At 43.6% G+C, this 10299-nt stretch overlaps 1 pseudogene across 1 annotated transcript; it reads left to right on the forward strand.

The window, feature by feature from the left end:
- Nucleotides 1-706: 706 nt before the first annotated feature.
- Nucleotides 707-1191, forward strand: LOC104997525 (annotated as a pseudogene). Its single transcript, XR_826334.1, has one exon. The product of XR_826334.1 is annotated as a 60S ribosomal protein L24 pseudogene (transcript).
- The last annotated feature ends 9108 nt before the right edge of the window (nucleotides 1192-10299 follow it).

Consider the following 10299-nt stretch of genomic DNA (forward strand, 5'->3'; position numbering starts at 1 on the left):
TGATTTTATTTACATGCAATGTCCAGAATAGGCAACTCTACAGAAACAGAAAGTAAAGCAGTGGTTGCCTAAGGGTAGAGGTGTTGGGGGGAAATGGGGAGTGACTGCTAATAGTCATGGGTTTTTTCTTGAGGTGATGATGTTCTAAAATTGGTTGTGGTTATGTTTGCACAATTCTGAATATATTAAACAATTAAATTACACACTTTAAAAGGTTGAATTGTAAAGTTTGCAAATTATATCTCAATAAAGTTGTTATATTTTAACAGCTTTAAAATGCATACCTAGAATGGAATTATATCCAGAATATGCAAAGAGCTCTTAAAACTCAACAATAAGAAAACAAACAACTGAGTTTAAAAATGATCAAAGGATCTGAACAGATCCTCACCAAATAAGTTATGCAAATGATAAATAAGCATGTGAAAAGATGCTTAATATCATGTCACTAGAGAGTGCAAATTAACTCCACACCTTTAAAAATGACCAAAATCCAAAGAACAGACAGTGTTAAATGCTATGCTAGCAAGGAGGTGGGGAAACAAGAACTGTGATTCATTGTTGGTGGGAATGCAAAATGGTATAGCCACTTGGGAATACAGTTTGACATTTTCTTACAAAGCTAAACATAGTCTCACCATACTATCCAGCAGTCACACTCCAAGGTATTTAACCTCAGGAGTTAAAAACTAATGTCTGGCCCGCCACTGCAGCCATGAAGGTCGAGCTGTGCAGTCTCAGCGGGTACAAGACCTACCCAGGACACGGGAGGCGCTACGCCCGGACCAACGGGAAGGTTTTCCAGTTTCTTAATGCAAAATGTGAGTCGGCATTCCTTTCCAAGAGGAATCCTTGTCAGATCAACTGGACTGTCCTCCAGTCCAGAAAACACAGAAAGGGACAGTCGGAAGAAATTAAAAAAAAAAAAGAACTCGCCGTGCAGTCAAATTCCAAAGGGCCATAACTGGTGCTTCTCTTGCTGATATAATGGCCAAGAGGAATCAGAAACCTGAAGTTAGGAAGGCTCAACGAAAACACGTTATCAGGGCTGCCAAGGAAGCAAAAAAGGCTAAGCAAGCATCTAAAAAGACAGCGATGGCTGCTGCAAAGGCTCCCACAAAGGCAGCACCTAAGCAAAAAATTGTGAAGCCTGTGAAGGTTTCTGCTCCTTGAGTTGGTGGAAAACGCTAAGTTGGCAGAGTGGATTTTTAAATAAAGATCTGACTATTAAAAAAAAAAAAACAAAAAACTAATGTCTGCACAGAAATCTGCAGAAATTAGTTTTTAACTCATGAGGTTAAATACCTTGGAGTGTGACTGCTGGATAGTATGGTAAGACTATGCACATGAATGTTTATAGCAACTCTATTCATAATTGCTAAAAGCTGAAAGCAACCAAGGTATCCTTCAAAAGGTGAGCAGATAAATTACGGTAATCTGTAAAATGGAATAGTATTCAGTGATAAAAAGAAATGACTGATCAAGCCTCAAAAAAAAAGCATGAAACAACCTGAGATACAGAGTGCTAAGTAAGGGAAGCCAGTTGGAGACGGCACCACAGTATATGATTCCAGTTATTTGACATTACGAGAAAGGCAAAACTGTAGAGACAGTAGGGACTTCCCTGGTGGCTCAGATGATAGAGTCTGCCCGCAGTGTGGGAGACCCGGGTTCGATCCCTAGGTCAGGAAGATTCCCTGGAGAAAGAAATGGCAAACCCCTCCAGTATTCTTGCCTGGAAAAGCCCATGGATGGAGGAGCCTGGCAGGCTACAGTTCTGGGGTCACAAAAGAGTCGAACACAACTGAGTAGCTTCACTGCCACACATAGAGACAGTAAAAAGATCAGTGGTGGCCGGGAGTTTGGGGATGGAAGGGAGAAAAGAAATGAGTGGGGCACAGGAGATTCTTAAGGCAGTAAAATTATTCTCTATGATAGCATAATAGTAGATGCATGATATTATGCATTTGTCAAAACCCATAGAAAATATACGACATAAAGCGTGAACCTTAATGTAATTTATGCACTTCAGTTTATAATAATGTATCAATACTGATTTATCAGTTTTAGCAAGTATACCACATTAATGCAAGAGGCTAATTATGAGGGAAACTGTGTGTGCTGGAAGAGCATATATGGGAACTTTCCCTACTATCTGCTGAATTTAGTATAAATCTAAAACTGCTCTAAAAAATTGTCTATTGATTAAAGAAAAAATAAGGAATGAATATGGGCTTCCCTAGTAGCTCAGCTGGTAAAGAATCCACCTGCAATGCCAGAGACACCAGTTCGATTCCTGGGTCAGGAAGATCCTCTGGAGAAGGGATAGGCTACCCATTCCAGTATTCTTGGGCTTTCCTGGTGGTTCAGATGGTAGAGATGATTCCGCCTATATCTGGGTTCAATCCCTAGGTTGGGAAGATCCCTTGGAGGAGGGCATGGAAACCCACTCCAGTGTTCTTGCCTGGAGAATCCCCATGGACAGAGGAGCCTGGCGGGTTACAGTCCATGGGATTGTGAAGAGTCGGGCACAAATGAGTGACTAAGGACACACACACACAAGGAATGAATGTGGAAAACAGATTAAAAATACACAAGACTAGTACAAATCAGACCCCAAAATATGAACAAATGGTACTCTTTAAAAACATTAAAAAGAATTTAAAGTTTTCTTCAGAGTCTATGTGCATCTCAGAGATACCTGCACTTTCACGTTCATTACGACATTATTCACGAGAGCCAAGATATGAAACCAATCTAAATGTCCATCAATGGATGAATAGATTAGTAAATGTGGTATATACAGCTGAAGGAATATTATTCACCCTTTAAAAAAGAAAGAAAGGGAGCCATTTATGACAACATTATGGTAAGTGAAATAAGCCCAACTGCTGCTGCTGCAGCTGAGTCGCTTCAGTCGTGTCCGACTCTGTGCGACCCCATAGACGGCAGCCCACTAGGCTCCCCCATCCCTGGGATTCTCCAGGCAAGAACACTGGAGTGGGTTGCCATTTCCTTCTCCAATGCATGAAAGTGAAAAGTCAAAGTGAAGTTGCTCAGTCGTGTCTGACTCTTGGCGACCCCATGGACTGCAGCCCACCAGGCTCCTCCAACTACGGGATTTTCCAGGCAAGAGTACTGGAGTGGGTTGCCATTGCCTTCTCCAATAATCCCAACAGAGGAAGACAAATACCATATAGTATCACTTATACGTGAAATCTAAGAAGGCCAAACTCGTACAAGTTAAAGTGTTAGTCACTCAGTCGTGTCCAACTCTTTGTGACCCCTGCTCTGTAGCCCGCCAGACTCCTCTGTCCATGGACTTCTCCAGGCAAGAACACTGGAGTGGGTAGCCATTCCCTTCTCCAGGGGATCTTCCTGACCTAGGGATTGAACCTGGGTCTCCTGCATTGCAGCTGGGTTCTGTACCATCTAAGCCAGCACAGAGTCAAACGGTGTTTGCCAGGGGCTGGAAAGAGGGGTAAATAGGGAAGCGATGGTCAAAGGTTACAAAGTTTCAATTATGAAGATAAGTTCTGGAAATCCACACAACACAGTGCCTGCTGCTGACAATATTTTACTCAAAAACTGCTGAGAGGATAGATCTTACATTAAGTGTTCTTACCACAAAAATAATAATAATAAAAAAATAAGGGGGGTGAGAGGAAACTTTGGGAAGTGATGAATATGCCTATGGCTTAGATTGTTGTGATGGTTTTAGGGGTGTATATTTATCTCCAAACTCACTGAGTTGTATACATCAGTAGGTACAGCTTTTTTTACATGGCAATCATATCTAAGTAAAGTGTTTTTATAAATAGAGTCTACGTGCTTGCCAACTATGATGTGTCTTCTCTTGCAAAGGACAGATGATGTCATGGCACTGTGTCTCCTTGTCGCTACTCAGATGCTTGGGACAAGAGCAATACTACAACAGGCATCAGGAGCTCTCCTGACAGCCTCAGGAAGCCAGGGAGACCTCTGCTCCAAAAATTTAACTAGGAGAAAAAAATGCATTCTCTACTTTCATTCCAAACTTACTAGTCACTAAGAGTTATTCTGTGTCACCATGATCTGTTCTTTTTCGGTATGTGTCCGTTTAGAATACAAGCACTGGGAAAAGCAGTCATCACGGGCTCCCATAGCACCAACTGTCTTCCTTTGCTCTGCCAAAGCTGTGGGAGGAATGCTGTCCTTGACAAGCAGGAATAAGCCAGAACGTGCTTGGCCACTTAGGTCCTTGTCAAGAAAAGAGCAAGAACTACTACACAACAGCAGTGAACTAGGGTCTATGGGACAGTGGTTCTCTACCCTACTCTGCTTGGACTCACTCAGGGATCCTGTCAAAATCACAGGCACCTGGCTCTACCCCTGTTCATTCAGTCAACAAATATTCAGTAAGCATCTTTTTTTGTGTGCCAGCCACTATTCTGTTTACTTCGAATTAAGACTGACCCTCCCCCCGAAAGACAAAAATGTCAGTGCTTTTGTGGAGGAACAAAAAGAATAAACACAATAATTAGTAAATGGTGACTGCATCAGACATGACTGAGCGACTGGACTGACTGATGGATGTTGTAAGGAACTAAGTGCTATGGAGCAAGATGTTAGGCGAGGAAGATGCAGAGTTAAGAGAGGTGAGAGGAGCTGGTTGCAGTTTTAAATCTCAGGGGCTGGGTTACGCAGTAGGAAGACTAGCCCTGAAGATGGGATGTCAGCCACCCGGCCTCAGGCAAAGGAAGCAGTCTCCAGGGCTGAGGGAACAGGATTTGCAAGGACGGACCTTGGCTGGAATCGAGGTGTCTGTCCTCTGCCACTTAGAAGTGGGCCCACCTGGTTTCCCTTTCTCTGTCTTGGAGTTTGAGAGGTGTGACCATTAGGAGCTCTTCTGACTTGGAACTCTGGTGGCAGGTTGGACCCGGTGGCAGGTTGGGACAGGAATGAGAGAGATTGCAGGGGCTGACACCGGTGGAAACGCCACTTCTGACTTGTCAAAGTGAGTGACAGCAGACACGAAAAAGCCCGAGGCTGCCGCCCGGTTCTGTGTGCTATGGATGCAGACTCAGAACAGCGCATGGGATGCAATGTGTGGTGTGACAGCAGAGACAGCTGCAGTTTAAGGCAAACTCGACAGTAAGTGTGGCTCCTGCCTAATGCATTTACTCATTAAGTGTGGAACCTGTTCTGATTTCACACAGGTTGCGTGCTTTTGTGCTAAATTGCTTTAGTCATGTCTGACTCTCTTTGACCCTATAGACTGTAGCTCTGCAGGCTCTTCTGTCCATGGGATTCTCCAGGCAAGAATACTGGAGTGGGTTGCCATGCCGTCCTTCAGAGGATCTTCCCAACCCAGGGATCGGACCCATGTCTCTTTGTCTCCTGCATTGGCAGGCGGGTTCTTTACCACTAGTGCCGCCTGGGAAGCCCCTCACACAGGTTAGTGAAAGTTGCTCAGTCATGTCAGAGTCTTTGCCACTCCATGGACTGTCGTGGAATTCTCCAGGTCAGAATACTGGAGTGGGTAGCCTTTCCCTTCTCCAGGGGATCTTCCCAACCCAGGGATCAAACCCAGGTCTCCTGCATTGCAGGCAGATTCTTCACCAGCTGAGCCACAAGGGAAGTCCAAGAACACTGGAGTGGGTAGCCTATCCCTTCTCCAGGGATCTTCCCGACCCAGGAATTGAACCAGGATCTCCTGCAGTGCAGGTGGATTCTTTACCAACTGAGCTAGGGATTGTGTAAAACAAGTGACATCAATGTGTATATATTTTCAACCATTGTTTAAAGAGAAACTTATTGCTTTAGGGAATTTCATCTGCACAGTTTGTGGACATGGATATGGGAGCTATTATAAAACCCAAATGCATGCTTGAAATAGAAAAGGTGCTAAATATGACTTCACTCCACATAGCAGGGTGCTAGTCAGGATAAGGTATGTTGCCAACAACCCAAATCTCAGTAGTTTATAACAACAAGGTTATTTCCACTCCATCTACAGGTCTATCATGAGCTGGCTGGGGCTACTGCCCCACATGTCCTCATTCTAGGGCCCGGTCTGGGAAAACAGCTGTTGTCAGAAACATTACCAGTCACATAACATCTTGGAAGGGTCTCATACTCATAATTCAATGCTTGAGCCCAGTCATTGTACTTCTGCTACCACTAAAAACGTCTAAGAGGGAGAACATGACGAGGGCAAACTTTGTAGCAGGTTATGTAAAAAGACAAAAAAAAAAAAAGCCTGCATTCTCCCCAGCTCCAGCCCCAAACCTCTGAATGTCTCAGGAACTGGGATTCAAAAGGAAAATACCATGTTCTAAATGTGCCAAAGTTTGAGAAAGCAGAATTTCCAGAGGGCTGGATCCAGCAGGCTGAGAGACATAAGTTCAAAGTCATCTGCATTGAGCTGAGAACCAAGCCAGGAAGAATGAGGGGAAAATGTCAAGGACAAATGCCAATGGCCTCAGACAATGAAAAGAGACATCAAGATGTCAGAGGACCAGAAGGGCACGTCCAGGACAAGGGTATGGAGAGGAGGGCAGCCATATGGATTTGGTCCCGGGGTTAAAGGGTATGTCCAGGCAGAGGGAATACATGAGCATGCCAGGGGGTCTCAGCTTAGACATGGCACCCCGAGAAACCCTCCCTGGCTTCTCTCCATTGCACCTTCAGCCCTCTTGAAGTCTGCCTCTGCACGCCCCCATCCCTCTCCTTGGACCAGGGCTCCTTGGCGCCTGAAACAGTGTTTTGTTCACTGTAACACTGTCTCCTCTGCACCCCCCAGTGCCTAGCCCAGTGCCTGACACTTAGAAGGTACAAGATTAAATGCTCAACAAATGAAGAGGTAGAAGAGGAGAAAGAGAAGGTATATCCAGGAACTAGTGACGACTGAAGCTAAGGTTTCAAATGGAGGAAAAAAACAGAAAACAGGAAAACAAAGATAGATGCAATTTGGCTTAATTCAACAAATAATGTATTCAGCCTTCTGGGGGAGGAGATGGGGGTTGCGATACAGGATGTGAGAGGACACGGGTCCTGTTTGCAGGGTGCACACAGCAGCCCAGTGGGGAGAGACCGCAGGCCACACAGAACCCCAGTATCAGAGTCAGGGAAGCGCTACAAGAGACTCACAGAGTGCTATGGGTGTTTAAAGTAGGGAGAGATGGAAAACCAACCTGAAAAAGACGGTGTCTGAGATGTGCAGTTGAAACAGGGAGTGGATTTTCCAGGAAGATGAAACAGAATGACAAAAGGCACCAGCCCAGGTAAACACAGCCTCCTGAAACATGGGTCATTGGCGTCTAGAGTTGGGAGAAGGAATCACTAGTGTGTTAATGAGGAATGTGCGAATTCTTCTTCATAGAAATTACTCTGTGTAAACACCAAAATGTGAGCACAGATGTACGACTCAGATCACAGGCAGTATCTCTGCTCTTTTGTGTGGTCACTGAGCTGCTGTCACCAGGAACGAAAGTGCTCAAAAGGACAGATGCAAATAGAAGGTGTCAGAGCCACCCTCCCCTTCTCACCCACTTAAGACCTACATGAGGAAAGCAGAAAACCACTTTTATCATTGACATCACTGGCCCCCTAAAAAAAAAAAAAAACTTTCTGGCTCGTAGTCTTTCAAAGTCTGGAAGGAATTTTAATTTTTTTATTTATTTGTTTATTTTTTTTTTTTAAATCATGTCTCATGGCTTATGGGATCTTAGTTCCCTAACCAGGGATTGAACCTGGGCCCTCGGCAGTGAGAGCATGGATTCCTAACCACTGGACTTCTGGGGGATTCCCTGGATGGAATGTTTAGATTTTATATTTCATGATTAGTGACTGTTTTATTTGCCATAGTCACTTGCCAGTTTGGGACACTGGCAGAGTAACCTGACACTTTGATTGGCCAGAGGCCCTGTCCCTCTCACAAAGACCTCAGAGATTTTCCAAACAAATTATGCAAGAGGCGAGAACTAATGATGCTGTGGCCATTCCATGCCAGAACTGAACTATGGTGACCGGGGCCAGGGAGTGGGGGCAGAATGAAGGGCAGGACCCCAGGTAGAGGACACAGTTACAGGCAGGCTTCATCTCTTCCCTGGCAGAGCACAGGAGAACAGGTGCTAAGCTCCCTGTGGCCCAGCAGTTCTGCTCCTCTGCATCCCAGAAGGAGGAGGGCCTTCCAGTGTTCAGCATTACTTATTCCTGTGGATGAACGCAAACCTCCTGAGTTTCTCTTTGTAAAACAGCCTTCTATAACTGTCAGAAGTGGAGAGATCAAAAAGTGTCTGTACCCTCTCCAAAAACAGATCAAAATCTCTCCTTGATCTAAATAAAGTGACTTAACAAGTTTTCACTTAATATAGAGATAGGATTTGCATCCAATTCAACAATCCACCTGCCAAAAAGGCACTTTATGGAAACTAAAGCCGAGTTATGAACCTCTCAGCAAACTTGTGCATAATGGAAATTATAAATCAGCAGCAATGATATAATTATGAAGGATATTTTACAAGAAAAAATTCTCTTAGCATGTTTAGAGATACTTTATGTTCCATAACATAAAACACAAATCCAGGGCTAATTGGAAACAATGGCATGGTACATAATAATGAATGTTCCCCCCAGTGAGCCCAAGTATTCATCTGAGTCCTTATCTTGATCTTTTTGGGTAATCAGATTTAGAAATCTTAAAAATCTCATGTGCTCAGAGGCAGGTCATGGCAACTTCACCCAGGGGTGAGCAACAGAGGAGTGCAGTGAAATAAGAACAATCAAGGGCCAAGCCCCCAAGGGCAGCAGAATGCGTATCTGGCAGCAAAGCCTGGTGGCTCCACTGTACCATCCTGAGTTGACCCCAATAAATTCAAATTAGGTGAAATGAAAAAAAATGTCATTTTTCATAGGATATAGCATTTCAACCCTGGGGAAGGAGGACAGGAAAAAATCAGAAATTCTCATATGTCATGTAAATGGCCAGTGTGTTGGATGTGGAAAAATGCTTCATGAAAAGTAATATTTCCCAAAATATGGTCCCCAAGATCACTTTAGGGGATACAGAAAGGAATCTGTTTTTAGGGGGGTTGTTTTATTTGTTTGAAATAGTTCTTTAAGAATTTCTTTTTTTTTTTTACTTTGGAACAATTCAAATGTGTATGTTAATGAACAAAGACAAGTGATACTGGCTTTTCAGCTTATGATATTGGCATAAAATTTTCCTTTTGGCTACATTTCAGTAAAGCAGCAAGTTCATTTAAATTAAACTTCTAGTAAATAATGGCATGGTCAGCCCTTAGCTAATAGTAAAACAGAGACACTGATGCCCCATTGTGAGGTCTGGGAAACAAGAACAAAAACAGAAATCGTGGACCTTCTGGATATGTCCTTTTGTCCCAGAGTGGGAAGAGTTTCTTTCATTCATTCATTTGGCTTTTAGCAAGTGTTTTTTAGGTGCTTTTCATGTCTGGACACTGTTCACTGGCATCTGATGGTGAACAACAAATGGTCTGTCCTGAAGGAGCTCCACATTAGAGGGGATACAAACAGAGAGACAGTGGGGGGCTTCCCTAGTGGTCCAAAGGCTAAGACTCGTGCTCCCAACATAAGGGGGCTCTGGTTCAATGCCTGGTCAGGGAACTGGATCCCACATGCCACAACTAAAAGATCCCATATGCCTAAATGATACCTGTGCAGCCAAGTAAATATAAATATTTTAAAAAATAAATTAAAAATAAAGAGACAGGGACCATATGCCATTAAGTGAGAAAAAAGGATCAAGGCTAAGTAACAGAAGAATTAGATGCTTTAAAACAATGGATAGTAAATTATACAAATATTTAACAGTGAGAAAAAAGAACGATAATATATTCATAGCAAAAATAATGGTGTATAATATTATATTAATGAACAAAGATAATGTTTCAATATAGAGCCTTTAGCTTGTAATACTCTTTGCATATATTATTTCATTTATTCCTTACCACAACACTGCTAGTTCCTTGTTATTAAATTTATCTTGCTGCTGCTGCTACTGCTGCTAAGTCACTTCAGTCATGTCCAACTCTGTGCGACCCCATAGACGGCAGCCCACCAGGCTCCCCCGTCCCTGGGATTCTCCAGGCAAGAACACTGGAGTGGGTTGCCATTTCCTTCTCCAATGCATGAAAGTGAAAAGTGAAAGTGAAGTCGCTCAGTCGTGTCCGACTCTTAGCGACCCCATGGACTGCAGCCTACCAGGCTCCTCTGTCCATGGGATTTTCCAGACAAGAGTACTGGAGTGGGGTGCCATTGCCTTCTCTGAAATTCATC

Source organism: Bison bison, unplaced genomic scaffold (assembly GCF_000754665.1).
Source record: "Bison bison bison isolate TAMUID 2011002044 unplaced genomic scaffold, Bison_UMD1.0 scf7180017864309, whole genome shotgun sequence".
NCBI lineage: Eukaryota > Metazoa > Chordata > Mammalia > Artiodactyla > Bovidae > Bison > Bison bison.